Genomic DNA, 27,701 nt, shown 5'->3' with positions numbered 1-27,701 from the left:
CCGTAACAGGTGTTGCTTCTAATATACTTGACTCTTTTCCTGCCATTGTTTCATTTAAGAATTTGGTAGCTGGCCTTAGTGACCATCCTATTGTACACTTGTACATTTCAGCCGTTTTAAACACAGGTTATAAAAGATTATGCTAAAGTTATTTATGTGTCTATCTGTTCCGAAGTTCATTGTGTCACTCAAAAATACACGGAGGGTGCTTCAGCTGTCCTGTAACCCTTTCACGGTACCAGCGATGCTGGTTTTATGAGGACTGCAGCAATCGTCATTACTTTTGACCAGCGATGACTTCAATTCCTCTGTGATGCCTCCTATTGCCTTATTGGAACATTTACTTTTAGTTGTCAATGTATAGCAGGGAAATCTCACTTTGTTTCCTCTCTGCCACCAGTGTAGTGATGCGTACGAGAACAGTGGGTGCTAACCTTGGGAATAGAAAAACGACCACACAGAGTACTCGAGGATGGGATACTTACCATCAGTTAGTTCCAGGGCGAGGCGAACAAAAATAAAAAAAGTTGAGGTTCAGAGGAAGATCGGAGTATGCTAGACGTGAATGGCTGGAGATTGTGGTGTTCATGGTGCGGAATTGTAAGCACGCCGAGTTCCTTACCCAAGGTCACTGCATGGTCCCGCCTAAGCACGCACCTCACGAAGCTCCTTCCCCGAGCCTAGAGTTCGCGAAGATAATGGCACCCGACTCAGGCCAAACCATCGCCTCCATCGCAGTGCCCGGGCTGTGGTTGGCGAACGCCGAACGGGTGTCCCATCGTGGCGTCGGACCGTGCTCTGCGCACGCCACGTCATCGATTGTCGCCGTTCGCACTTGTGCCCGGTGCCTGGGCCATTCCTTCATGACTAGGTGAAAAGCATTACTGCCTTAAATGCACATACCCTCGTCGAGCTATATAGTCTTGCGATAGGTAGTCTATGTCGCTATGTAGCCTTGCGATAGGTATTGGTCGTGCATCTTTTGTACTTCCCCTTGATGCGTAATCTTTTGCTGTGCCCCTAAATCGAGCGTTTGTTGTTTTGTGCACGAACAGCCTTGTTTCTCCTGGTGAAATTAACATCATTGTTTTCTTAACTTTAACACGAGGTCACATATGTTCGTTACAACTGGTATTTCCTTCTTCTTTATAGGGCTGGAACAGATACTGCGTGTTCTGCAGCGTATGTTTGACGTCCTTGCAAGTGAATGCAATCTACAGTATGGGACATGTTGAAAAGAAATACCTTGTTATGCTAATTGTCAACAACGCTTCTCAACCGACCAGCCAGAAAACCTAATTCAATAGCTACCAGCGTACGTATTCGTAAGTTTAGTGACGGAGCGTCACAAAGTTTGCAGCGACGTAGGATTCAGTTGACAAGAAAAGTTCTGCATAGAAGCGCTCATTCTGGCGCCCAGCAGCCGCTGGGGAAAGGGTGGTAAACATGTAAAAATAATCGATAAAGAGAAGTAAAGGTTTCTTGGTACGTTTTGAATAGCTTAGTGGTGGAATGCGCATTGGCAATTTAGGAAAACACCCGTGCACCTGGACGTCAAAAAGATGAAACACAACTGCAAAGAATGTATTTGGCATTTCACGATCAGTAGCACTGAATTAACTTCACGTCAGAGTGGCAGAAATGGCGCGGGATTATTCAAAATATGCATTTCTGCCAGTGTTGTCAAGATCAATTCCTTGTCAAGATCAACCTGCGGTGCCTTTTGCATACGCTTTCTCGGCAGCAAACTGGAACTCACATACACGTTAATACCTCAGAATGAGGAAAAATTACACAAGGGAAGCAGTGATGCCGACCCTGTCGTCGAAGCGCATACGAAGGTACTGCCATGGGAAATATCAAAGGAAATATGTACTTGACAGCAATAAAAAGCAAGCGTATACGATTTTATAAAAAGGCACAATATAGAAGTACAGACGAATATTAGACACAGCGCTAATTGCGATAGCATTGGAAATCAGTTTTTTGAATGGGACATCGCCGGTAGGTTTTCCGCGCATTTTCGGATAATTTGTGCATCTAAATGAGTGCCAGAACTAGCTCTCATCACATTAGGCTTTGGTGTTTCCCTAACATTTATATGAAGACAATATAACCCGTCGTTCATGTGTAATCGAAGCACCAGTATACGGAGAGCACGTTTTCAGGTCAACGAGCAATATTTCGGTTCATACGTGCCTAGATAGTCATCTTCCTCTTAACTACAGAATGTCTCTCTGTCGGTAAAGTTATGACAGAGTAGACGGGCCACTTTACCGTCAAACTGGGATATAGCAAAATCTATTAATGTTCATTGTAGTATGCGGACCTTCAATCGCACTGCGAGCTGTTGTCTTCACACAAAAGAAGCTATTTTAAGAGTCCCCCTTTTTTTTTCGAGAGCTTGTGTACAAGGTGCCCTCACCCCGCGTACACGAGCTGACAGAGTGATGTGCAGGTGTTGTAGGCAAGGCAAAGCCGACGGAATGAAACACGCGCAGGATTGCGGTCAAACAAAAACAAGTTCTAGCAATCTGACGTATCGTTCTTGATTTTATTTTCAGTTCGTTTGAAATGTTCCCTTATCGCATAACGCGTGCTGTAATTTCACGAGTACTCGCAAGCTCGAGGTTGAAAGCATTAGGAGATCGCCAGCGTGCTTTTCCTGCAGGTGCGCCGGCAATAGTTTGTGTTGCGACACTAGTTAAGCTGCTCATCTCCCAAGTATGCAGAATCACTGGCGTGGCGCACTAAAGCATAAAATCACTTTTTCGGCATTCTCTGCCCTGTAATTGACTATACGTGCAGTGCTCCATTACACGTGTAATGAGCTATAGACCCCACAAATGAAAGTGGGAGCGATACCACCGTCACAAATGCGGTGCTGATTACTTTACCGGGGCCTTTCATTTTGTCAGTTATTTCTAATTGCGGCAAAGAAACCGAAAAGTCAAGATGAAATCCCGCGGTCTCCGACAACGTGGGGGCACGGCTAGGAAGTGCCCGAAGGCAGAACAGCCCAGTCACTGAAAGTTCGTTTAGGTCTCATGGAGTGACAGCGCTGAATGTGACAAAAACGAGCCTTTGACGCAAGGTTTCTAAATGGCTGGTGCACGTGTCATTCCTGGTTTTCTATTGATATGAAGTGAATTTTATTGACATAATACAATTTACGAAACATGGCACTGCAGTAATGCATCTGAGTCCCTAAGTTGAGGCTAGTTGGTGTTCATTCATGTATAAACATGAGAAAGAGCATGCCACATAACAAAACAAGATTGATACAAACAAAATTTTTTGAGTAACAATATAACATTTCAAAACTAACGATAACTCGATTATTGCATACCAATACTACATCAAACATTTCCTGTATTTATACAGGTGAGTTTACCAATATTAGCACACATATTGCTACAATTGTACAAGCAACACATTCATGGATGTACAGACCATAACGTACAACACATATAAACATGGTAGTAAATTCAAAAGAGGTACTTCTCATCAAAAATCTCTTTATAGCAAAGAATATATGAACTGGCTATATATTACGTAGGAAATGTTTCTCAATGCTAAGGAGAAATTTGTACACTTCTTTAGTTCTAGTGGAAGGTTCTTCCATACAACGGCTCGATTAGCTGTAAGTTAGCTGGTAGTTAGCGATTAGCTGGCAGTTACATTTTATTTTGTGACGGGTTTCGTAGCGCGAACAAAAAAAAAGCGATGAGCAGGCTGGACAGTTGGTGCTAATAATAAAATGGGCCACTAGTGCAGTTTTATAATCAATTAAAGTGGTGAACGGCATGACAGACTTCGGAAGAGTGGTAGCCTATGCGCAGCATAGCCTGAATTTGTCATTAAGCGCATTGCTCTTTTCTGGAGTAATATAACTGATTTTACATATGTGCGGTATGCTTGACTGCAGGCCACTAAACAGTAATTTAAGTGGCTCTGAAATAAACTGAAATAAGTCATTGGTAATGTCGGTGTCTTAAAGATGTCTTGACTTTGGTACAAAAGAAAACAAGTTTTACTAAGTTTCAGGCAGACTTCTTTCATATGAGGCTTCCAGTTAAACATTCGTCCATTAGAACACCTATATATTTTATAGAATTCACTCCTACTAGCGCTGAATCACTTATTGTGATTGTACAAGAGTGTTCATCCAGAATTTCGCGCGGTGAATTAAAAACAATATACTTGGCTTTCTGTGTATTAACGTTTGTTCGTTTGAAGATAACCAGTTGCGGTTATCACGAAGCTCTGAATTCGCACAAACAAAGGAATGTTCCGGAGAGTCTTGGCCACATATGATAGTTGTATCGTCAGCTTACTTAAATATAGAAAAGTTTTTTATAACACAAGGAAGGTCGTTAATGTATATTGAGAAAAATCTTGATCCATGAACTGAGGCTTGGGGTACACTTATAGCTGTTTCAAGAAACTCGCACCGGGTATCAGCTATTTTCAGTGTCTGTTTACGGCTTTGCAGATATATCTTAAAGAATTGCGAGCACATTCCACAAAAACCATACCATTTTTGTTTCTGTAGCAATATGCTGCGGTTGACAGTATCCAAGGGTTTTTTTGATGTCGAGAAATATACCCACAACGGTTCTAGTGTCATTTGAGTGGTAGTTAAAAGCTCAGATAAGAACATGGCATCTGTGTCTACTAACCTACTATTTCTAAACCCATGCTGACAGGGTGTAACTATATTTTGGTGTTCTACGAAGGACATAATTCGTTTGACTTTTAGTTTTTCGAATACAATATTTATAGCACTTAGGATGGCGATCTGACGGTAGCTTTCTGGGACGTGTTTATCGCAAGCCTTGGGAACAGGGATTATCTTTGATAAGTTCAGAAAGTCCGGATACGGAGATGTGTAAAATGATAACCTAAATATTGTTCGAAAGGTACACAAAGGATATTGATACATTCCTTGAGCACCAAAGAAACTATGTTGTCAAAACCAATAGAAAATATGACTGGCATAGCGCTGACTAGATTCATAATTTCACTAGCTGTTATATAGTTAAATTTAAATGTATGAGGATAGCGAGGAGGTTATGTAGTGTATTGTTCGTGGATAGCCATAGCCATTAGGCGAGAACCTACTTTGCAAAAATCGGTATTAAACGTCAAATCGAGGGTGTTTATTGATACTCCATGGGTCTCGATGTCTGGTGTGGTGTAAGAGTCAGCAGGAGGTTTAAGAATGCAGTTTATAGTACGCCATGTAATTTGTGAGTTCCCCGGTTTTTTGGTTATTAAGCTTGCGTGGTAGTATTCTTTTCTTACTCGAATGACCGCTGTTACTTTTTCGCGAGCCAATCTCAATTGCTATAGATAATATTCATTGTTTTTGTGCTCGGTAACTTTTGAATGTTACAATTATTTCTTCCTAATTTGTTCTAAGATCTGTTTGTTCATCCACGGGCAAATTTGTGTTCTGTAATAACTGTTATCATGAACTGCTGTGCACAGTATTATTGCCTCACTGAAGCTTTTGTTTAGTTGTGGATAAAGAACATTCACATCTGGGACAGATAACTCTTTAAAATGTAAAGTTTCTAATGAATGAATGAATTCAATGCACTGCAGACGTTCCCGTAGAGCTGGTAACGTGATGACACTCTGAGTGCCCCGCGACTTAATGTGTTGAAGCTTTCGGACTGGGAATAAAATTGCAGTAGGGGAGTGATCACTTATAGTGGCGTCATAAATTCTACACCAACTGCCTTCTGTGTCAAGATTTCATTAAATATGGTCGATAAAAGAAATGGATTTTGGTGTAACACGCATAGGCACAGTAATAACATGAAATTTGTATGATGACATCATGTCATAGTAGTCTGAATGACAGTCTTTTAAGGTAGCTATGTTACCGTCTAACAACCGTTCAAAGTGGTGCAAGGAGGCTGGTAGCTTTGATTAGAGTAACGATAAACCACTACATCAACTTCATGGTGACATGTGCCTACAATGCTCGAATGAGTGTGATTTTGAGTAATCAGAGAATGGTACAAGGCATACCAGACCTTCCAGATAAGGCTACACCACTACCTATATTGGCGGCGCGTCTTGTAGCGGAAAAGAAAATATAACCGGGAATAATATAAATTTCATTGTGTTCAAGCCAAGATTCTGAAACGGCCATGTAATTAAACACAAAGCGACGCGAAGATAGTAGAGAAATATTCCATATTTTTCTGGGTGGTGCGAAGATTACAATAGATCAGGCTATGTCAAGAATTGTCTTCTAGAAAGCGACTTGAATACTGTATGACGACATTCATTTGAGACAAACCTTCTTCATTCAGCAAATGAGAGTTAGGTCACTTTCAGAGCGAATGTGAATGACACAAGAGTTTTCAGCTTTTCCAGCAGGAAGGTTTCCATTTGCGAGCCAGACAAATATCCAAATTTTTGGAGACTTGTGTGGCTTGTCAGATTTGTCAGAAACGGCCCGCGGACAATTTCAGCGCTAACGTAACGACCTAATTTAGAGGTGTCCATCCAGCTAGAAATCACTGTGAGCATAGGACTAAACGAAAGAGAGAGAACCATGCTAGGAAAAAGCTATGAATTATTACTTGAAATCTAACAAAACTCACAACGAGGATACAGCCAACCTAGCAGAGGGCGGTTTAAATTTATAAGTAAACTAATTGGCCTGTGGAGTGTCGGGAAGTGCCAGCAATGACCGCGTTCCCATTTTATTTTTTTACTAAAATTATATTTGAGGGCTGCATCGAACTCAATCTTGTCAGTTTAGGTTGTTATCCCAGAGCTGGGAGATCAGTGTAATTTCGTACGATGTATGGTTATTCTAAGCCTTAATCACCTGGCGGTTGATCGGTGAAACACTATTTGTCCTGTCTAGCGACAGTTGTCCTAGGTTATCATTAAGAAAAAAGTAGAATTAAGTACTGTTTATTTGTTCATTCAAGCAAGCTGAGCATTTGATTTTCTAAATATTGGTGCTTTAATAAATCGGCGATTTTTGCCATCTCCAACCTGCCTGTTCATTCATCAGCACCCACTAACTCTTTGAAGGAACTTGGCCATATTCAAAGGATACCAATCTTTACTGCTCCGTAATAAAATGCGCGTGCAGGTAAATATCAATAAGAAAAGCCGGTTGAGAATGTTTGATGGGGATAATAAATCTGTGGAGATGATGTAAACCTATGAAGGCTAGCTGCACGAATTTATTCTTACATTACCGGCTGAGTCACAGCAATAACGCGGCGCCGTTTGGGTCAGCCTATTTCGCTTGGAAAGAAAAGTGCACACGAGCACGGTCAGGTCTGTAGCTTAGACCAGGTAACAGAATATATTGCCTCATTTTAACTCAAGTTATCGCCTTGCCAAGAAGCCGCATGTTCTGACATCCCTGTTGGACATTTATTGAAAGGGCTCTCGGATCTTTGCTTCTTGCTTGATCTCTCGCGTCAAGTTTATGCGAACTAATTTGCCCAAAAGGGTTAAATTCACTCACACCACCTCTGACACTGCGAGTAGATCACGTTTCAATGGCATACTAATTCTGGACCGTTGCTCGAAGCTTGCTTTTAAGATTATTGTGCACGTTAAGTGTACAAGACGAAAACAATGGCACAGAATTCAGCTGGAACACAGAGGTTACTCTCTGGCGATAAAGCAGCGGCTTCACAGCTGCGACGGTGGTTGCAATCAGGACTCCAGCCATGGGCCACGTAAAGTGGAACCCGTAGGTGTAAAACTGCACCACAAAACACACAACGCTCACGGCGGTCGCCACGGATTCCACCGTAGACTCGGCTAAGGCATGCGACGGAAGGAAGCGGCCGCCGAGGAAAGCTTCCGGTTAGGCTGTGATGCCGCTGCCATCACTGGTGGCTAATTAATTATAGGGTTTTACGTGCCAAAACCACTTTCTGATTATGAGGCACGCCGTAGTGGAGGACTCCGGAAATTTCGACTACCTGGGGTTCTTTAACGTGCACCTAAATCTAAGTACACGGGTGTTTTCGCATTTCGCCCCCATCGAAATGCGGCCGCCGTGGCCGGGATTCGATCCCGCGACCTCGTGCTCAGCAGCCTAACACCATAGCCACTGAGCAACCACGGCGGGTTCACTGGTGGCTGACTGGAGACGGTGAAACATTGGGCGCATGCTTAGACATCACTGTCGTCATTTGAAAAATTTTCGCTTGTTCTGTCAATGCATCTATGTAGCTTATCCTGACTTCGAATCCCGAGCTCTTCGAAAATATTAATGAGGCGTTGTCATAAAGCAGTAGCTATTACAAAAACACCTATAGCAACACAAGGATCCAAGGCCCGTGCCCAACAACTGATCCTCGGAAACGTCTACTTGTCATTGTGGAAAAATGTTTGAGGGTCACTGATAACGTTACGGTAGAAGTGGAAATATACTAGGAAAGAAAAGATGTGTGCAGGAATGAAGCAGGAGAGGGAGAAGACTAAGCGTGAGAAGCGGAAGCAGGTCGACTATTGCGACTAATGAGTATAGTGCTTCAGCCAGTATGCTACACCGTAATAGTACTGTGGAACAATGATTATTGAGCAAGTGAAGGGGAAGTTTCTGTCTGAAGAGAGTAATAGCGCATGTTTACTTTTCAATTTTGAATATGTGATATTTCGCGTCTTACTAAATTTTATTAAATGTATTTGTTGTACTTAGGTAACTTTATAGTTTGCTTTGTATTTGGGTTTCTCGGTGATCTGAGATGTTTTTACTTTTCTTATGTGACAAGAATCAGATGTGACATTTGATTATTTCAACCCTAATTATTAAAAACAATATCATGGATACCATATTCAATGAATAGTACAACTTCAGTCCAAGCTGAGCTGACGCCCATACTTTCAAAAGGCGGGGCCTACACGCACAAGGTGCTTAGTTTCCGGGGTCACGAGTGCCGAAGGAACAATCACCCCTCGAATAAAAAGTACATTCTAGATACATATGCTACTTGCCCCATTTCAAAACCCAGTATCCCGTGCCCAGTGCCATGCAGGATAATGGGCCCAGTGTGGCGCGCTGGATGCTGGGGCGCTGGCAGGCGCAGCATACTGGGAGGCGCTGGGTACTGGTGGCAAAAGCAGCTCTAGCGCGATGACTGGAGCATGTATATAATTTTGTGAATACAGAAAAGAACAGAGAGTTTAGCTGCAAGAAAAATTGAGAAAAATAAGAAAAAGGTTACCAGTAGGATTCGATCACCTTATCTGCGCATCCCAAGCCCGGTACCTTACGACTTGGCCACACCAGCTTTTTTTTATTTTGTTTATTGCCGGGTTTGACATTATTTGCAAACAATACACAAAAGAAAAAGACATACCAACAAGGATTTTTCTGGCACGACATATAAAACTTTTTTTAATGGTGCCAATTTATCTAGCATGTCAATTCATGTTGGCTGTTCAGGGAGTGCCCGATGGACATTCCTGAAACGTACTACATCTTCAATGAAGTGACCTCGTGTAGGTCGCGAATTGACATCAGCATTGTTGAACTGCGCTCTAGCTTTCCACAAACTCTGGAGACCCAGGAGCATTATAGCGTCGTACGGGAAGCCCTTTGTTTCTACCGGTAAGAGTCTTATTCCATGTGGATCTAAATGTACCTCTTTCATTAACTTCCTTTTTAGCACATCCCAGAGAAAGGTAGGATCGCAGCGATCTAGAAATGCATGCTCTGCCGTTTCAGGTTTCTTGCATAACAAGCAGTTATTGGACCACGGCACAAAAATACCTTTGTTATGCATCCATGTTTCGACTTATGATGTAGCAGTGTGTCACGGCAGCATGCAGTATTGGCAGAATAATTTTCCATATCAAGACCCAGGCTCAGTTTTTGTTTCGCAGATGCATCTCGCATCGACGTGGCATATGAGCTATCCCACCGCAACTAAAGCCTACGCCAGTATGAGAAACAAAAATTTGGTGCTCGCAATATGTAGTGTGCTTAAAAGTGCCACAACACTGACTTTCTCTTGCGATTAGTATTTTAACTTCTAAAAAGTGCTACGTGAACCACCGACGCGGGACGCTGTTTAAGCTTTTACTGCCGATTTTGATAGCTGTTTCTTGCCCTTCGCGCAAGGAATATACACCGTTTTCTAAGTTCAACCATCCGTTTCAATCGACACGTCAGTCTAGTCACATATCTTCTTCATAGAGGCATAGGCTAGTGCTGGCAGCCTTCGCCGACTGCACATATACATGTTTATAACGTGTCTTCTCGACGCTCATTGATTCTTGTGCCGGCACTGTAGACACGAAAAAATGATTGATTTAGGAGCACCCATGCGAAACATGAAATATTGTTACGAGGCGTTGCGTATGAGCATGCCGTTAACGGACCGCTTGGCTCCGCGAAGAGACAGAGGACGGGACGTGCCGCGTGAGATGCTGTCAGCCACTCTGCGGAAGCAGCAGGCCGTAAATATTGTAATATATGGTTTCGTTTCTTCCCCGTGTACTCGTCAATCACCGTGACAATTTAGTGGATGTGCGGGGTACCAGAGAGAGAGAGAGAAACTTTATTGTAATTGTAAAGATTTGAAGGAGGGGTGGTCGGAGCCTCTCAGTCCAGGGCCCCACTGGCCTCTGCCGCCTGCCTGACCTGGCTAATTAAGGACTTTTGTCCTGCCAGGTCGGAGCGGGCGAGCTGTGCCTCCCACTGCTCCATTGTCCTACTGGTATTTGGCCTATTAGGGTGCTTAGTGCACTCCCAGGTTATGTGTATTAGGGTAGGTATGCCACCGCACCAAGGACAGTTGGCCCTATAACGAGTGGGATACATGGCGTTTAGCAATTTTAAATGGGGGAACACCCCGGTCTGTATTTTACGCCAATCGGCGGCCTCTTCCCCGTTAAGTTGTGGGTGAGGCGGCGGGTATTTTCTGCGGACTCCACGCTGATGAGCAAGGATGTCTTTGGCATTTAAATTGGTGGAATTTTGTGAGGGATAGTGCGGGTGGTTGGGGTTAGAAGAGGACGCCGTCGCTCGGTTAGTGAACCCTCGAGCTAACGCGTTAGCCTTCGGTGTCATCATGATGACAGGCGAGACCAGTACAACACCTGCACCAGCCCCGACAACAACGTCAGTGATCGTCCTAACGCATCCTAAAGATCCAGGGACGTTCTCTGGTACGATTAAAGTTAGCGTCGAAGATTAGATTGCCGATTATAAGTGCATCAGTGAGATGAATCGTTGGGACCCAACACTGATGCTGGCTCACGTGCTGTATTATCTGAAAGGAACTGCAAAGGTACTGTTCGAGTACCACGAGGCGGTGATTGCAAGTCGGGACACTTTCAAAGTAAAACTTAAGCCCTTGTTTGGGAAGCCCATGAGTCGAAAGGCAGCCTCAACGAAACAGCTATCCATCCGCGCTCAGACGTCCACTGAACCACACATATAATACATTCAGGAAGTCTTCGCTCTCTTCCGTAAAGTCAGCAGCAACATAACGGAGCCAGACAACGTTGGTCACGTGCTGTAGGGAATCGCAGACAATGAGTTCAACCTATTAATGCGCCGAAATTGTGCGGCCGCGAGCGAAATTATTGACGAATGCCGGTGTCTTGAGCAGGCCGAAGTCGACGTATTGCGAGGACATTCGCTCGGCAACTGAAGACCACTCCGACGTGATCATGCGAACACGGACAGCTATTTCGCATGCAATCGTCGCCACCATCGGCACTTACACGAATTGTCCGTCGGGAAATCGAAGCAATGTCTCCTGCTCTTCCCAACACCGGTCACCGCGATTTTCACATGCCGGCCGTTTCCCTTGTTGAGGACATTGTCCGGAATGAACTCGGCAACTTGGGTTTCGCCGTCTGCACCGCTGCTCAATCTCGGACACCTGACTTTCACCCCTAGTTCGTCAAGATAGGCGCCCCAGGAACAACCGTTTTATCCTCGGTATGGGAATCCGGAATTATGGCGGATGGCAGATGATTGGTCCATTTTTTTAACTGCCGCCGTATCGTGACGTCGCGTTTCATAGCAACAATCGTTCGGTGTCACCGTTCACCCGGGATGACACCGCTAGCCACACCGACAACTACCGCCGTTTTCAGCCCACTCAATCCTACAGCAGTGATAGCTATCAAGGTTTCCAGCCTTTCTTGCCGTACAACGTCGATGCCACCCCTACGCCGTTCAGCCGCTCCCCGTCGTCATGAGGTCACCAGCTCCGTTCGCCGCCAGCTCATCGTGCGTCGTCCCCTTCGCCTCTACGACTTCGCCCGACATCACCCCTCAACCTAGGACCGGGAATCTAAGAGATGCAGCTCTAAGATGTGACGCTGCATCTTCTACTTCCACCTCAAATTCTCTAATCGTATTGCCGACACGAGTAAATTTAATCGACGTTGACATTGACGGCTTAACTGTTCCCGCACTCGTCAATAATGGGGCACAAATATCCGATATGAGTAATAAACTTCGTCGCCGCCCCAAGAAAGTACTTACGCCCGTATAGTGGCATTATTCGCTTCGCTGATGGAGGAAGTCCTGTGGTCATCGGAATGTGCACAGTTATACTCACCTTCGCTAGTCACCATATATCTGTTTTATTTACTGTCATCAAGCAATGGTACCAACGGCGTCATTCTCGGACTCGATTTCTTGTCGGCGCATGCCGCTCTTATTGAGTGTGCAACCGGCGTCCTTCAACTTGAACTTCCCCAACTTGCTAATGTTGCACCGTCGCCGTCGCACCGCTTATGCTCTGTCAATTACGTTCGGTTATTGCGAAAATTGAAGTCACCAAATAAGAAAATAGATGTAGAAGGAAACTTTCTCGTCATGGAATTAATTACATCATCCGATTACTTGGTAAATGCGGGTGACGAGAAAGGTGGACGATATCAAACGGCTAAAATTGTCTTTTGATGATTCAGAGTTGCTGTAGCGCACACTGATTCCACGTTGGTGCTGATGTAAATGGGTGACGATGGGATGCGTTCTGAAATGGCAAAAGTACGCTGCCACCAGGACGCTCTGTTCGGTCACAACGGTATATCATGAATTGTTTGCTATCCTCAAACAGTTCTGAGTCATGATTGTCATTCTTGAGCCACGTTTCAGTTAGAGCTATTATATTGGCTGAATACGTGCCAGTTGCGAATGATAATGAGTCACGGTGTTTCAGAACACTGTTGATGTTAGTATAAAAGATGCTGACTTGATTTTGCGCATCCCCACCGCCCCTCACGTGTCCTTAAGTAGGAACGTGATGCGAGGCAGCCGAAACATGGTTGAGACCGACGTTGCGTCCTGGCATCTCCTGAACACTATTCGAGTTAGAATGGTACATGTAGCATTCATTATTTAGCGGCAGTTTCTTGGAGCTGTTAAACTGTGGCGAGTCTGGTTGTGATTTAGCAAACTGAATTAGTTTATTACGGGCGAGTCGAGTTGCGGGTAAAAAGTCCTCAGTAACTGCGATGTTCCTAGGTCTTGACTGCGCACGTGATGAAAGTACTGATTCTTTGGCTTTGTAGTTAGTAAATTTAGCAATTATCGGGTGACATTTGTTAATTTGGTTAGTGCCGAGCTGGTGGGCTCGCTGAATTTAATTGCTGGGAAAAGAGCCAAGAGCGGCGTAATGCGCTTGGGTTAGTTTTTCATCTGTCTGTTGCGAGGTTTCTTTCGAGTCAGTTAGGCCATGAACTATTAAATTATCACGACGAGACCTATCTTCCAGATCATCCAGACGCGATAATAAATAGCGGTTCTGAGCAGTGAGGCTGTCTACGTTCATGCGTATTAGGTTAGCGTCGAAACGGTCAAGGTATTTTGATTTTTCGTTTGAATTGTCAAGCCTTTTCCCGACACCAGCTAGCTCAGTATGTATATTTTTTCTCGTTTTTAATGGTTTTAACATTCAATACAAGTTCAGTTTGACACTTCGAAGACTGTACGGAACGAGAGAGTACGTCCCTAAGCAGCTTAAACATGATCTTCATTTGGTCGTCGAGATCATCAGGTAAATCATTCAGTTCAGCTAAAGCGACATTATGTGTATAAGGTCCAGGGTTAAAGTCAATGTCATCAGCATATAAGAATACAATAGCCACTGCGTAGCACAGGTGCAACCACGCCCGTGGGCAACGGAAGACAATCAGGGATATCAGGACGATCAAGGATATCAGGGAATGAACACTCGAAAAAGCAGTTATATATACAGACTCCCTAAGCGTCGTGAAGGCTTTGATGCCACTCTGCAAGCGCGAAAATCCAGTACTTAGTGAACTCTACTCCTACCTGTGTAAAGCTTATCCAGCAACCCAGCATATCGTTAAATGCTGGGTACCAGGCCATAGGGGAATCGAAGGTACCATTCTGTCGAACCAGATGGCCACGACAATTGCATTACATGCTGTAAACCCTACCACTGCTGTCCCTGTCACAGATATGAAGCCTTTCTTACGAAAGAAACTGCGAGCCACTGGCAATGTACGTGGGACGCAGAAATAAATAATAAACTGTACATGATAAAGGTAAAGTTAGGTTTTCGGCCCTCCACAACAAGCTAAAGGCGAACAAATGTCCTTTTCTGTAGTCTCAGCATAGAACATACAGTTGGAAGCTATGATTTTCTGCTTACTGGAAATGGACATCCCACTTGTGGTAGATGTGGTGAAAGGCTGACCGTTCTCCACGTCCTCCTGGAATTTCGGGAAGCCGAAGCTGAGAGAAAGAAACATTTTCCTCTTGCATACAGTATTGCAGTCATCCTCACCCGGCTATGTTACTTGCGAAGCAGCAGCTTCTTAGCACAAAAGCAGTCCTCGATTGTTTTAGTCATATTGTCCTACATGTTATAAGCACAATAGATTCGTAGCACATCCTCTTTCCAGAGGGTGCCGTTGTGATAATTGTTTCATATAGCACATGCCTCCACGCCTTTGATTTTCAAGGGCTCTAACGAGGCAGTAGTGCTCTAGCGAATTATAACATCTCACATATTTTGTATATGGTATCATTCTTTCCCAATCCATGATTAATGATCATAGTACACGTCATTTCTCATCGCCATAATCCTATTACGCATACATTTTACGCGCTTTAGATCGACTATTTTAAGGCCCATTTACAGCCACGTCACAACTTCAAAGAACTCATAAATACACTGCGAACTCATTACCACGGGCATGGCGCCCTTTGACCGCCCTTGCGCCAACAAACATGAACATTCTTTCATTCATTCAGTCACGCCTAACCGTTTTCGTTCTATCGCTCTTTCCGCGGTCCTTAACTTGTTTTCGAGCTTCTTTGTCAGTCTCCAATTTTCTGCCCCAAATGTGAGGACTGGTAGAGTGCATTGACTGTACACCTTTCTTTTTAATAATAATGGTAACCTTCCATTCAGGATCTCAGAAGGTATGCAGAATGCGCTCCACCCCATATTTCTTTTTTTTTTTTCAAATTTCCTTCTCATGAACAGGATGTCCTGTGAGTGAGACCTAGGTGTGACACCTAGGTAAACGTACTCATGCACAGACTCTAGAGGCTGACTGGCTATTCTAAACTCTTGTTCTCATGCCCGGCTGTTGATCATTATCTTTATCTTCTGCATATTAATCTTCAAACCCACTCTTATACTCTCCCTGTTAATGTCCTCAATCAGTTGTTGTAACTTGTCCCCAGTGTTGAAGAACAGGACAATGTCATCTTAGATGGTCCTTAACCTTTGCATTTTATTAGCTTGAACACTTTTTCCAGGCACGCAGTGAATCACATTTGAGAGATTGCGTCTCCTGGTCTGACCCCTTTATTTATAGGCATATTCCTACTTTTCTTGCGGGGAATTAGGGTAGCTGTGGAATCTCTGTTGATACTTTGCAAGATATTTACGTAAGGGTCCTGTACTCCTTGATTACGCAATGCCTCTATGACTGCTGGTATCTCTACTGAATCAATTGCTTTTTCGTAGTCTATGAAAACCATATAGCGAGGCTGATTGTACTCTGCGGATTTCTCGATTACCTGTTTGATGACATGGACGTGATCCATTGTAGAGTATCCATTCCTAAAACCTGCCTGTTCCCTTGGTTGACTAAAGTCCAGTGCTGCCCTTATTCTATTGGACATGATCTTGGTGAATATTTTATATAATACTAATAGTAAGCTAATAGTCCTTTAATTTTTCATTTCCTTAACGTCTCCTTCTTTGTGGATTAATATTATGTCGGCATTTTTCTAGTTCTCTGGTACCACTGAAGTCGATAAACAGTTCTTGGAAAGGGCTACTAATTTTTCAAGCAATATGTCTTCTCCATCTTAGAAAAAAACCAACTGGTAGTGCGCCTTCTACTGTCACTTTTCCCCGTTTCATGGCTTGTAAGGCCATTCTAACTTCATTGCTAGTTATAGGAGGAGCCTCTGTAGCATGTTTACTGCTACGCAGAATGGAGGTATCGTGGCTGTTTTGGGTACTGTACAGGTCAATAAAGAATTTTTCCGCTGTTTGTACTACATCTTCGAAATTACTAGTGTTATTACCCTGCTCATCTTTCAGTGCACAGATCTTGGTTTTTCCGTTGCCAAGTTGCTTTCTAACTGACTTCAGGCTGCGTCTTTTTTTTACTGCTTTCTAAGTTTTTCTCACGTTATAATTATGAATATACCTTATTTTCTCCTTATTTATCAGTTTTAAGAGTTCCGGGCATGCTATCTGATCTCATGAGTTCGATACTTTCATTCTTTGTCGTTTCTTTATTAGGTACTTTCTTTTGTAGGAGAGCTTACCGACTGGTTGCTTTGGTGCCTTACCTCCAAGCTCAAATGCTGCTTCTGAAGCCTACAATGAAACGCTTTCATTCATTGCCTCAGTGTCATCTTCAGCTCTCTGTTCTAAGGCTGTATGTTTCTGGGCAAGATGCAACCTGGATTGGTCTGCTTTAACCCTTACCGCCTCTCGGTTGGCCTCTTTGTTCTTAAACAATTGTGCTTACTATTTCTCTTTTGGAATTGAGGTGAATCCTAGCCCTCACTATCCTATGATTACTGCACTTCACCCTTCCTAATACTTCTACATCCATCACTATGCTGGGATCGGCGGAAAGTACGAAATCAATTTCATTTCTTGTTTCACCATTAGGGCTTTCCTATGTCCACTTTTTGTTCCAACGCTTCCTGGAGAAGGTTTTCCTTAGTCGCAGATTATTATTTCCGCGAATTCTATCAACATCTCTCCACGAGTGTTCCTTGAATTCACGCCATAGTGGCCAATTGCTTGTTCATCAGCCTGCTTTCTCCCCAGTTTTGCATTGAAGTCACGCGACCATTACTGTAGTATCATGACTTTTCACTTTTCACAACGCTAATTCAAAATCTTCTAAAAGTGTTATTTTCCTTCATCATCGTGACTGGAGGTTGGAGCACAGGTTTGTACTACATTTATTCCAGACCTCCCATTCAGCTTTATTGTGACTACAGCTAACCTCTCATTAATGCTCTAGAATTCGTCAATGTTGCCTCCTATATCCCTATAAATTAGGAACACTGTTCCGAGCTGCTTCTTACTTGGTAGTCCTCTATAGCAGAAGACGTGGCCATTTATCAGCAGTGTGTAAGCCTCCCCAGTTTTTGTAATTTCACCAAGGGCAATGATATCCCAAAAAATGCCTCTTAGTTCCTCAAAGAGTGCTGCTAGGGAGGGCTCGGATGGAAACTTTACAATAGTCAGTTTGGCGTAATAGTGCTGCGGAAAACCCTCAAGCTGGAGAAAAGTAATTAATAAAGGGAAAATCAGACATCCACCTGTTCGCAGCAATTGCTTCAAATTCGTCCTGGTCCGGGTTCGCGTCCCGGACCAGGGTGAATTTTTCTTCAACCATGAGGGTTTTCTTTCGAGGAGCCCGTATGTGTTTGTAGCAATTGCTACGAACGGGTGGATGTCGGATTTTCCCTTTATTAAGAGTCAGTTTTCATTAGCAGCCTGTGTGGGTCCTGAGATACTTAGCACTATCTGCTGCGTTACGGGTCTGACCGGCACCTTGGTCAGGTGCTCCGCAGCTACTTGGGACGGATGGCCATTGCTTAATCGAATGAGTCATTTGGGAGCGAGTGACCAAATACAGCACCAGGGAGGCGAATGCCTCCTCTGGTGAGGGAGTGTCTTGTTGAAGCTTAATCGGTCTGCTTAATTTGGTTGTACCTGGATTAGTAAAGCCCCACTTGCTCTCGGCGTTCTTGCCGGTATCAGGCGCCCCTGCTAGCCTGGAGATGTAGTGTATTGGGAAGGTTTTCGTGCCTCCATAATTGTGCTTTGATATAAATCAATGCTTTTTGTTCAGTTCCACATAAAAAATCTTAAAACATAAAGAGTAATATGTCTTGTCTGCCAGGCATCATTACACCCTTTTTTTTACCTGCAATATTAAAAACTGAATCCTTGCATAGGTAAAGGGTGAATGAAACTAACATCCTTACAGCCATGTATTTCGTTCTTACAAGTTACGTCAGAGAGAACCTGGGAAGGCTAACACGAGCCGAACCAACTACGGCGAACAAATGCTGCATTTCTTTATTTTCAGCACTGTTAAATGGAATTAACAAAGAAAATGATGTCAATATATCTGTTGTGCCTCTAAAAAAGCTACGCGATACGTTTGATAGCTTTGATGCCCTATTAACTTCAAGTTCTTTTTTCTCTTCTTCTTTATATCATCACTATCGCTTTTATCTCTTAAAGCTGGGCGAAATGGTTCCACGATGGATAGATGGATGGATGCAAAACTTTAATGAAGGTCCTGAGGTACGCGACTCAGCGCGCTGCGGGCCGCTCCCACGTTGGGACAGTCAGGCCATGCCCGACCGCCGCATCGTGGGCCCTCTGGACAGCCCATAGTTGCGCCCCGGCATCGGGGCTCTTGATAGCGGAGAGCCACTTGTCCTCATTGATTTGTTCTGTGCCCCGTAACGAGGGGCGACGCCAGAGCATATGGTCTAGGCTAGCGATGTCATTGCAGTGCCTGCAAGAATCAGTGGCATAGGTGTCGGGATAAAGCTTGTGAAACAAAGCTGGGCTGGGATACGGGTCTATTTGCAATAATCTGAGGGTCAATGCCTGCGCTCTGTTTAACTTCTTGTGTGGAAGGGGAAAGTCTCTCCTGCCGAGATAAAAGTGCTGCGCAATTTCATTGTATGTGGTCGGTTGATCTCTGTTCTCCACCACTGCGGGCCGGCGTTGGAGTTCTCGATGGTCGCGGAAAGCGAGACCTCGCGCCTTGGAGTGGGCCAGTTGTGGGGCCTCCCATGATGGATCCCATGTGAACGGGGAACCACGTGAGGGTGTGGGTAGCGATGCTTTTGCCGTCGAGGATGCGAGAGGCTTCCTTACACACAGCGCCAACGCTGAAGGCGCGGATGGCTGCCCTGGAGTCGCTGAATATATGGGCATGTTTGTCGTCCAAGAGGGCCAAGGCAATGGCCACTTGCTCGGCCGCACGCGACGACGTGCTTCGTACCGAAGCAGCGTTAACGGTCGAACCCCTGTGGTTGATCGACACTACCGTGAAATTGTTGCTGTTGTCATACTGGGCCGCGTCAACGAAGCAGCTGCCGCCAGGGAGTTCTGTCGCGCGGCGTAGGAGCGCCACCGCCCTGGCCTTCCTTCTTTCTACGTTGCGCTGGGGTTGCATATTGCGCGGGGCAGGCGATATGAGGATGCTATCTTTCTGCTCTTCCGGATGGCCGTGATAGGCGTCTTCGACAGTGGCCGGGGGGACGCCCATCTCTGTTAGGAGTCGTCTGTCTGCCCTGGTGCCGGAGAGCCTGAGAATCTGTGCCCTTCCTTGTGCTTCTGCAATTTCTTCCAGGGTATTATAAATACCCAACTGCAGGAGTCCGTCGGTGCGTGTGTAGTTTGGTAGTCCGAGCGCGCTCTTGATCCCCCTCCTTATCATGGCATTTAGCTTGTCTCGCTCGGCCCTCTTCCAGACGTGCATGGCCGCTACGTACGTGAAATGGCATAACAAGAAAGCATGGACTAGCCTTATCAGATTCTCTTCGCTCAGGCCTCTCCTTCTGTTAGCCACCCGCCTGATTAGACCGATGACGCTATCCGTCTTTGCTAGTTTGTGAATGGTGATGCTATTCGTGCCCGTCCCTTCGAGTGTCATTCCCAAGATTCGAATGGACGCGGCATTGGGAATGGGATCTCCGCACTTGGTGTAGAGATTAATGTCAATTTCAGTGGGGGGTTTCCACTTATGTTGCTTGCGGCCCTTTCTAGTTGGGCTGTAGAGAAGGAGCTCCGATTTTTTTGGGGAGCACCGGAGTCCCGTGTCGGTTAGAAAGCGCTCTGTAGTGTCGACAGCTTCTTGGAGAGCGGCTTCGACTCGTCCGTCACTGCCAGCCGCGCACCAGACAGTGATGTCGTCTGCGTAGATCGTGTGACCGATGCCCTGGGCCTTGCCTAGGTACCTTGAGGGGTCGACCATTGCGATATTAAAGAGGAGCGGTGAGATGACGGACCCCTGAGGGGTGCCTCTTCTGCTCAGCTCCATTTTCTCCGATTCCAAATCTCCAGCCTTGAGGATGGCGCTTCGTTTGCTCAAGAAAGATCTGACGAAGGCATGGAAGGACGAGCCTAGGTCAAGTTTGGAGATGGCGTCGAGAACGAACTCGTGACGGATGTTATCAAAGGCCTCCTCCAGGTCCAAACCAAGGATGGCTCTCGTGTCCCGAGTGCAGTGTTCCAGGATTTGTATCTTGATAAGCTTCATGGCGTCCTGGGTGGAGAGGGCTGGCCTGAAGCCTATCATGTTATGAGGGAAAAGGTCGTTGGTCTCGATATACTCGGCAATTCTGTTATGGATGGCGTGCTCGGCCACGTGCCCTACACATGACGTCATTGAGATGGGGCGGAGGTTGTCCAAGCTCGGCGGTTTACCGGGCTTTGGGATTAGAATGACCTTCGCCAACTTCCGTTCTTCCGGTACAATTCCCTCCTCCCAAATCCTATTTATCTCATCTGTGAGAAACTCGATCGATGCGTCCTCTAGGTTTCTGAGAGCCTTGTTGTTAATGTGATCCGGGCCGGGCACTGACCTGCCATTGAGGTCGTGTAGGGCACGACGGATTTCACTGGCTTTGAAAGGCTCGTCCAGCGCGGAGTTCGGCTTCCCTTTGTATACTGGGTATGCCGCATCATCGGCCACAGTTTTGAGCGGCAGGTACTTCTTAGCTAGCATCTCCAGCACGTCCTTTTCCGAAGACGACTTCTTGGCTTCGTGGAGCGCTTTAGCGAGGACACTTCTCTGGTTTGACTTGGTGCCGGAGTCGTCGAGCAAGTGTTTGAGAAGATTCCCCTTGCCTCCCGTGCGCATCTGCCCGTCGATTGAATTGCAAATTTCGTCCCATTGCTGCCTAGACAGGGCTTGGCAGTGCTCGTCGATCTGCTTGCTGATCTCGGCGATCTTTTTTCTGAGCTCGCGATTTAAGCGTTGGCTTTTCCACCTCTCGAGAAGTGATTGTTTGACCTCGAGGAGGTGTGCTAGCCTGCTATCCATTTTGTCTGTCTGTAGACCCGTCTCAATAGTTTTGGTGCTGGAGCAGACATCTTGCAGAATTAATGCGCACCACTGGACGAGACTCTCCGGCTTTTCTCCACGGGCGGCGCGGGCCCTGCGAACCTCACGGAATTTGTCCCAGTCAGGGACCGAGAAGGCCTTCTTTCTTTTCTGCTCCACTTGTAAGCTGGTGACCGTGATGTAGTGATCGCTACCGAGGTCTATGAGCAGATTCGACCACACGGCTGAGCCAGCGTTTTTAACAAAGGCGAGATCTGGGACAGAGTCCCTGGTCGAGGAGGTGCCACGTCTGGTGGGAAAGGCTGGGTCCGTCAATAGAGAGAGTCCCGCATCTCCCGCTTCCTGCCACAGGCTTCTGCCCTTGACCGTGTCGTGATGAATAAGTTTATTTTTTAAATTCTGACCGTCGTGGTTCTTCCATTTAGTATGGGAATTATGCATTACTGATAACGTCTGCTCTTATTTACCCGGTATGAAGCTGCCCTGCGTATGATGTGGCCAAGTTACACTCAAGCTATTACTTGCAGGGCATAAGACCAAGCCAGTTGGCATTTTATGCTACAGTGGCTAACGCAACAGTGGAAATCGGGCACTAAAAAGGAGACCAGAACAAGCGCAAGCCTCCAACTGGTGTTTATTTACCACAGTTATGTATATATATTGCGGGGGATGGCTTGCTAACATGGGAAGGTGCCTAAGCGTGAGACTACAGAAGCATAATCAGAAAGTTTAAAAAAGGAGAGAGGGTTTCCTTAGGATCCATTGCTCCCAATGCAAATGTAATCCACTCTGAAAAAACAGAAATTGTAGCAAGCAACTTGCAAGAACACACTAGACTCATCATTGAGGCAGCGGTTATCGCAGAAGGAAACTGCGTTAGCAAAGAATTCCTAGAATTTACTGCTAAAGAATTTGAATTCCTGGGGTCTGTATGTGGGAGGCCTGCTTAAGCCTTGCCGCGGCTATGGTGCGCTCTTGTATATTTGTGATGACCATGTGCCCTTGCGCGATTGTAACTGATTACGATAAAGTGCGCGAGAGTATATATATACATACTTTTTTGTAATAAACACCAATTGGAAGTTTGCGCTGGTCCTTGTTGCTTTATAGTGTCCCGTGTGCACTCTTTCGCTAGTCACGTCAGCATGTTACTTGCAGCGTTTTGCCTGGTCTTCCTCGCAACCTTGTTGTGGCAGAATAGACTGAATTCAGTGTTATTGAATTAATCAGTATAGCGATGCACCGCACTACCACTGCCGAAACACCTCATGCATTAGGCGTGTATGCAGCAGCACTAATCCCTCACGCGGTCCTTTGAACACACCGTGTTATCTAGCGGCATCATTGCAAGGTCCGCGCGTATCGGGCTGGTGCATGTGAGCGCTGAGAAACACTTCATGTATCTGGCGTGTAGTGCTGCCAGGCAGCTATCTTGTGCTGATATGCCGGTAATTTGGTCTTTCTCGTACGGCGTTCAGTCGAACTTCAGGGGAGTGTACCAGCGTAGCTCACATGGCAGCATTTAAAAAAAATGTTATTAAGAAAGATATGTTGGGCTCCCACAAAGCGGAAAGGTGGGCGCGAAGGTGCACGCCATGAAAGACGATGAAGCGCCCTAGCTGTATGCTCTTCTTCTGGTCCCCTATTAAACAGACAGCGTCTGTTTTGCCAGCCTTCGTCTTCTACCTACGTTATATTTTTCTGGTGGAGGAGCGGGGTACATGCTACCGCTGTCAGATAGAATGCCATATAGAAGTCCAGCAGGAAGTCCGGTCGAGCTGACTCGTGTGCGCAGACGAACAATCGATCGACTAGAACGACTACAACCTTAACACGAGCCAGTACCCAACTACGCCAACAGCATAAGTACACCAGTTGCTTCTTCTTGCTCAATTGCACGGACCAAGGTCGTACTTAAGCTTCTGTGAATGCCCAAATCCCTCCATGGGGACGCTTTTGAAGAGGCTGAATGCTGGCTAGATCACTTTGAAGCTGTCGCCGAATTCAGTGGCTGGACCCGAGAGTGCGAGGTATGCAGCGCTTCCTTGGCATTTTACGGGCTATGTGCGCACATGTTGCAGAACCACGAGGCCGCCTTATCGCCATGGGATGAATACCGACCGCAGATAATCAGCACATATGCAAGCCTCGTTCGCAAGGAGCGAGTTGAAACTGCAATTCAGTGGAGGATGCTGCGGCCGATCGAAAGAGTCCCAATACTTGTGGAAGATAAGTGCCGACTTTTCCCACGCCTGGATCCATCCTCGCCGCAGGAACAGGAGTTAACGTAATTTTATGTGCGGTGTCAAGCAAGAGCTATTGAGTGGCCTGATAAGGAAGCCACCAAAGAGCATTGCCAATTTTCATGTGGCAGCCACATGAAAATTGGCAATGCTGGCAGCCACATGAATGGAAAAGGCAATGCAGCAGTGAATATGGAAGTATAAAAGAGACGTGTCGGCCCTATCATGTGATTCCCTCGATGTACCCTTGGACAATACAAACCTTTTGCTGGAGCTCATCAGGATAGTTGTTCGAGAAGAGTTCCACTTACTTCAGATGACTTCTGGATCAGTGCCTCGGCGTTCTCTAGTTGAGCTGGTCCATGAGGAATTCAGATGATATATCCAAGTCCTAGAACGATGCGAGGCACCGCAGCATGAACTATGGTAGCCACCGACTCGCATGGCGTATGTGGAAGCTGCGCGGGATGATTTTTCGCCGATATTGCATGGTGTCAGCGTCGTCCCGGGCTTTCATTGTATGTGCGCCATTGCGCGAGTGACTCGAGAGTTCAGGACTCGTAGCATGCCGTTCATGTCTGAAGCACGACCAACTGGCAAGAGGGACGTAGGGCGCACTACAGATCGGAGGCCGTTGGCTTTTCACGGCGGTGAGGCCGATTACCTGTACAGGCCGTACCCTCACCGCCGAGCGAGGCTGCGCGGTCTTTCTTTGAATACGCCCTGCCTAGGTGATGGCAAACGCCGAACGGAGACCGAAGCTTACCTCAAGGGCGGCAGTACCTCCTTTTCTCCGCGTTTCTGTGAACCTCGCTCACCGCCAACCACCCGAAACAGGTCTTCCATCTCCCTCTTCACGCCGAGCTCAAGCAGTCGTCGCTCATAGAGCCCTGTCACCTTGGAAAACTTAGTCCGGCGACCAGTGCAGGTAAGGTTACTCAAGTTGCGAACGCGGAGAGCCTCCACTACGATGACCGCGACACGATAAAATTCAGAAGCAGAGGAAGCAGGGTAGCTCAATGTCAGCGTCTTGTGGCATATGAGTAATCATAAATGACCGCGACGTCACCCTATTAATCGACACCGGTGTGGGTAGGTGTCAGATGAACCAGAACCTCACGCCTCTGTACAGAAGAATGTTCTGTATACAATCTGTATACGCAAGAAAGTTCCACGCAGTTAGCGGGTACTGGGATTCGTACTCCAAGAAGGCACTTCATCACTCCGGGAGGGGGGAGATGAAATCCCTCTCAGATCGGTATACAACGGTACTGTCATAGCCTTGTAAGCAAAGGCTCAAACGCGCTAGTTTGCCTGAATGATACTTAGGCTTGTCAAGCCAGCACAGGGCATGGTTGATCCCTGACAGCCTTCAATGATCTACCATACAAGTAGAGACGGAACATTCTAATTACCCAAACAACTGCTAAGCACTCTTTTTTAGTGTTTGAGGACTTCTCAGCCTCGGTGAGACTGTGGCTTTCATCAGCAGTGAAGCGTTCCACTGCGCCTTGCCACTCAACAAGAATTGCGCCAAGCCCGCATTGCTGAGGCCAGTATCAATTTCTGGGTCAAGGTTTTCGTAGAAATGAGCAAGTATTGGGGCAGGTTACAAACGCCGGCGCACCTAATTAACGACTACTATTGCTTATCCTCCTCAATGAAAGGCACATCAGCGCATGTAATCTGTGTCAGATACGCATCAGTTGTTGAGAGCCCCTCGACGAAGCGCCTTGACATTCCCATAAACCAAGGAAGCGCTGGACAGCTTTTTTGTCTTTGGGTCATGAAAACTTGGCCACGAGAGCTAATTTGTAGGGGTTTGGTAGGACGCCATTTTGCAGTCCTGTTCATCAACTCATAATTCTCGATACATGGGCTTAATATTCAACGAAGAAGATAACTATGCAACTTTCAGACAACGCCAAGCGTCTTCGATGCGTGGCAATAGGTAAACATCACGTTTGATGGCCCGGTTCAACTTTATGTATTTATACAAAAACATATTCTGTTGGCTTTCTTTGTTATTTGCACTACAGGCGAGGCTCACGGGCTTGTCGACGGCTGCGTGACATCGTCTTGAAGCAACTCTTTCACATGCTGCTTGATCGCTTTGCTTTCCACTCGAGACACCGTGTTAGGATACTGGCGAATAGGCCGTGCGGACTCGTCCTTAGTAATGCGGTGCATTGCGAGAGTTGTGCATCGTACTTTTGGACGACATTAAAAAACCATAGGAAAATTCATTTAGGAGACTCAGGTAGATGTTCTAGCAGATCAGAGTTAACGTAATGAATGGAATAGAATTTATTGATAGGAAAGACAGAGAGGTCGACCTGAGCTAGTGTGCTCTAGTCTGCTACTTTGCACTGGGAAAGAGGAAAGGGGAGTGAAAGTACTGGGATGGATGATGATGATAAGTGAAGTGGCGAGTACATTCGACAGTTGTCTTGCTAGAGCCACTCGTCGAGCTTGGTGTCCTGCAGAAACTTCAACAATACTTTTGTTGCACGCATTGAAATTGCAGCGTCAGGCCATGGGCCGAGGATAGCTTCCTGCGACAGTGGTTGCCTGCCAACGCTGGCTAAGAAACTTTCTAACGTCCTTCGCTCCAGCATATATGCTGGGCAGTCGCACAGTACGTGTTTCAGTGTTTCAGGCGTCTGGCAGTGTTCACAATCCGGGTGGTTCGATTGGCCGATGAGGTGCGCGTAGCGACGAGTGAAGCGACGCCGAGCCGAATCCTGTGTAGCAATGATGTTTCGGTCCGTGTAAGCTTGGGGGTCAAACAGAATTTACCGTCTGGGTCAATCATATGTAGACGTCTGTGAATGTTGTCATGGTGGGCTCTGTAAGCTTTTGTAATGTCCTGCATGAGTGCCTTGATCATGCAGTCGGTGTCAGGTCGCGAGTAGGCAATCCATACTTCATCAGAGGAAGAGGAGGCCGATCTTGCCTCGCTAGAGTTAACGTAAGTGCGTTCGCTTAGGATGCGTAACACGGAGGGATAGGATGATGCGGTTTGCTATACGCCAATGTTGGTGACATCAATGATTTCTCGAAGAAAGACAATTGTCGTTCCTCGTAGTATATTCTAATGTTCCTTCCTAAAGTTTGTTTGAAGAGCTACTCAGGATTTGTTTGAGACATCAAGAAGCCCTATGGCTATGCAGATGTGCTCAAGAAGCGTGGAACCGTCTGCCTCAGCAATTTCCTTCGCTTAGTCTTCGATATCCCGTCGGACAACACTCAGCACTCTGCTCTGGGGTGACAACGTAATGTGAATGTCGGCTGCAACAAGCGGCATGTCACAGTGGTTGTCTTTACTCTTCGCTATGGCTTGCTTAGTAGCGAAGCTTACATTCGACTGTTGTAGGTCGACGGTGCCGAGTGAATAAGGTCTTGTGAACATTGAGGAAGACTGACGCAGTCGTTGATGTACGTGAATCCCCGAATTTCGATTCTTGTCGGGTACCGGCCGACGGGAGTTATGAGGTGCCCTCGTGCAGTATGAACCCGAGCCCCAGCCCATTGCATCGAACTGTTTTCAGTATGCGCGCGAGATTGTGGTTCATAAGACACGTGTCCGCACCCCCGTCGATTAACAGGGTGACTTCTTGGTCATGTATGATTACTGATACGCCGAAAGACAATGACAACGAGCTACAAGTATTTCGCCACGTCTGAAATTCAGCGTGTCGCGGTCGTCATAGCGAAGGATCTTCTGGGTTCACAACGTCAACGATCTCACCTCCTCACGTCGCCGGACTAAATTTTCTTGGGTGACAGGGCTCTATGAGCGACGCCTGGTGGCGTTCGGCCTGTAGAAGGGTTTGGAACACCTGCTTCGGGTAGCTTACGTTGAGCGAGGGTCACAGA

Source organism: Dermacentor andersoni, chromosome 3, assembly GCF_023375885.2.
Source record: "Dermacentor andersoni chromosome 3, qqDerAnde1_hic_scaffold, whole genome shotgun sequence".
Lineage (NCBI taxonomy): Eukaryota > Metazoa > Arthropoda > Arachnida > Ixodida > Ixodidae > Dermacentor > Dermacentor andersoni.
The sequence above is the reverse complement of the archived record's forward strand: the minus strand, read 5'-3'. Positions refer to the sequence as shown.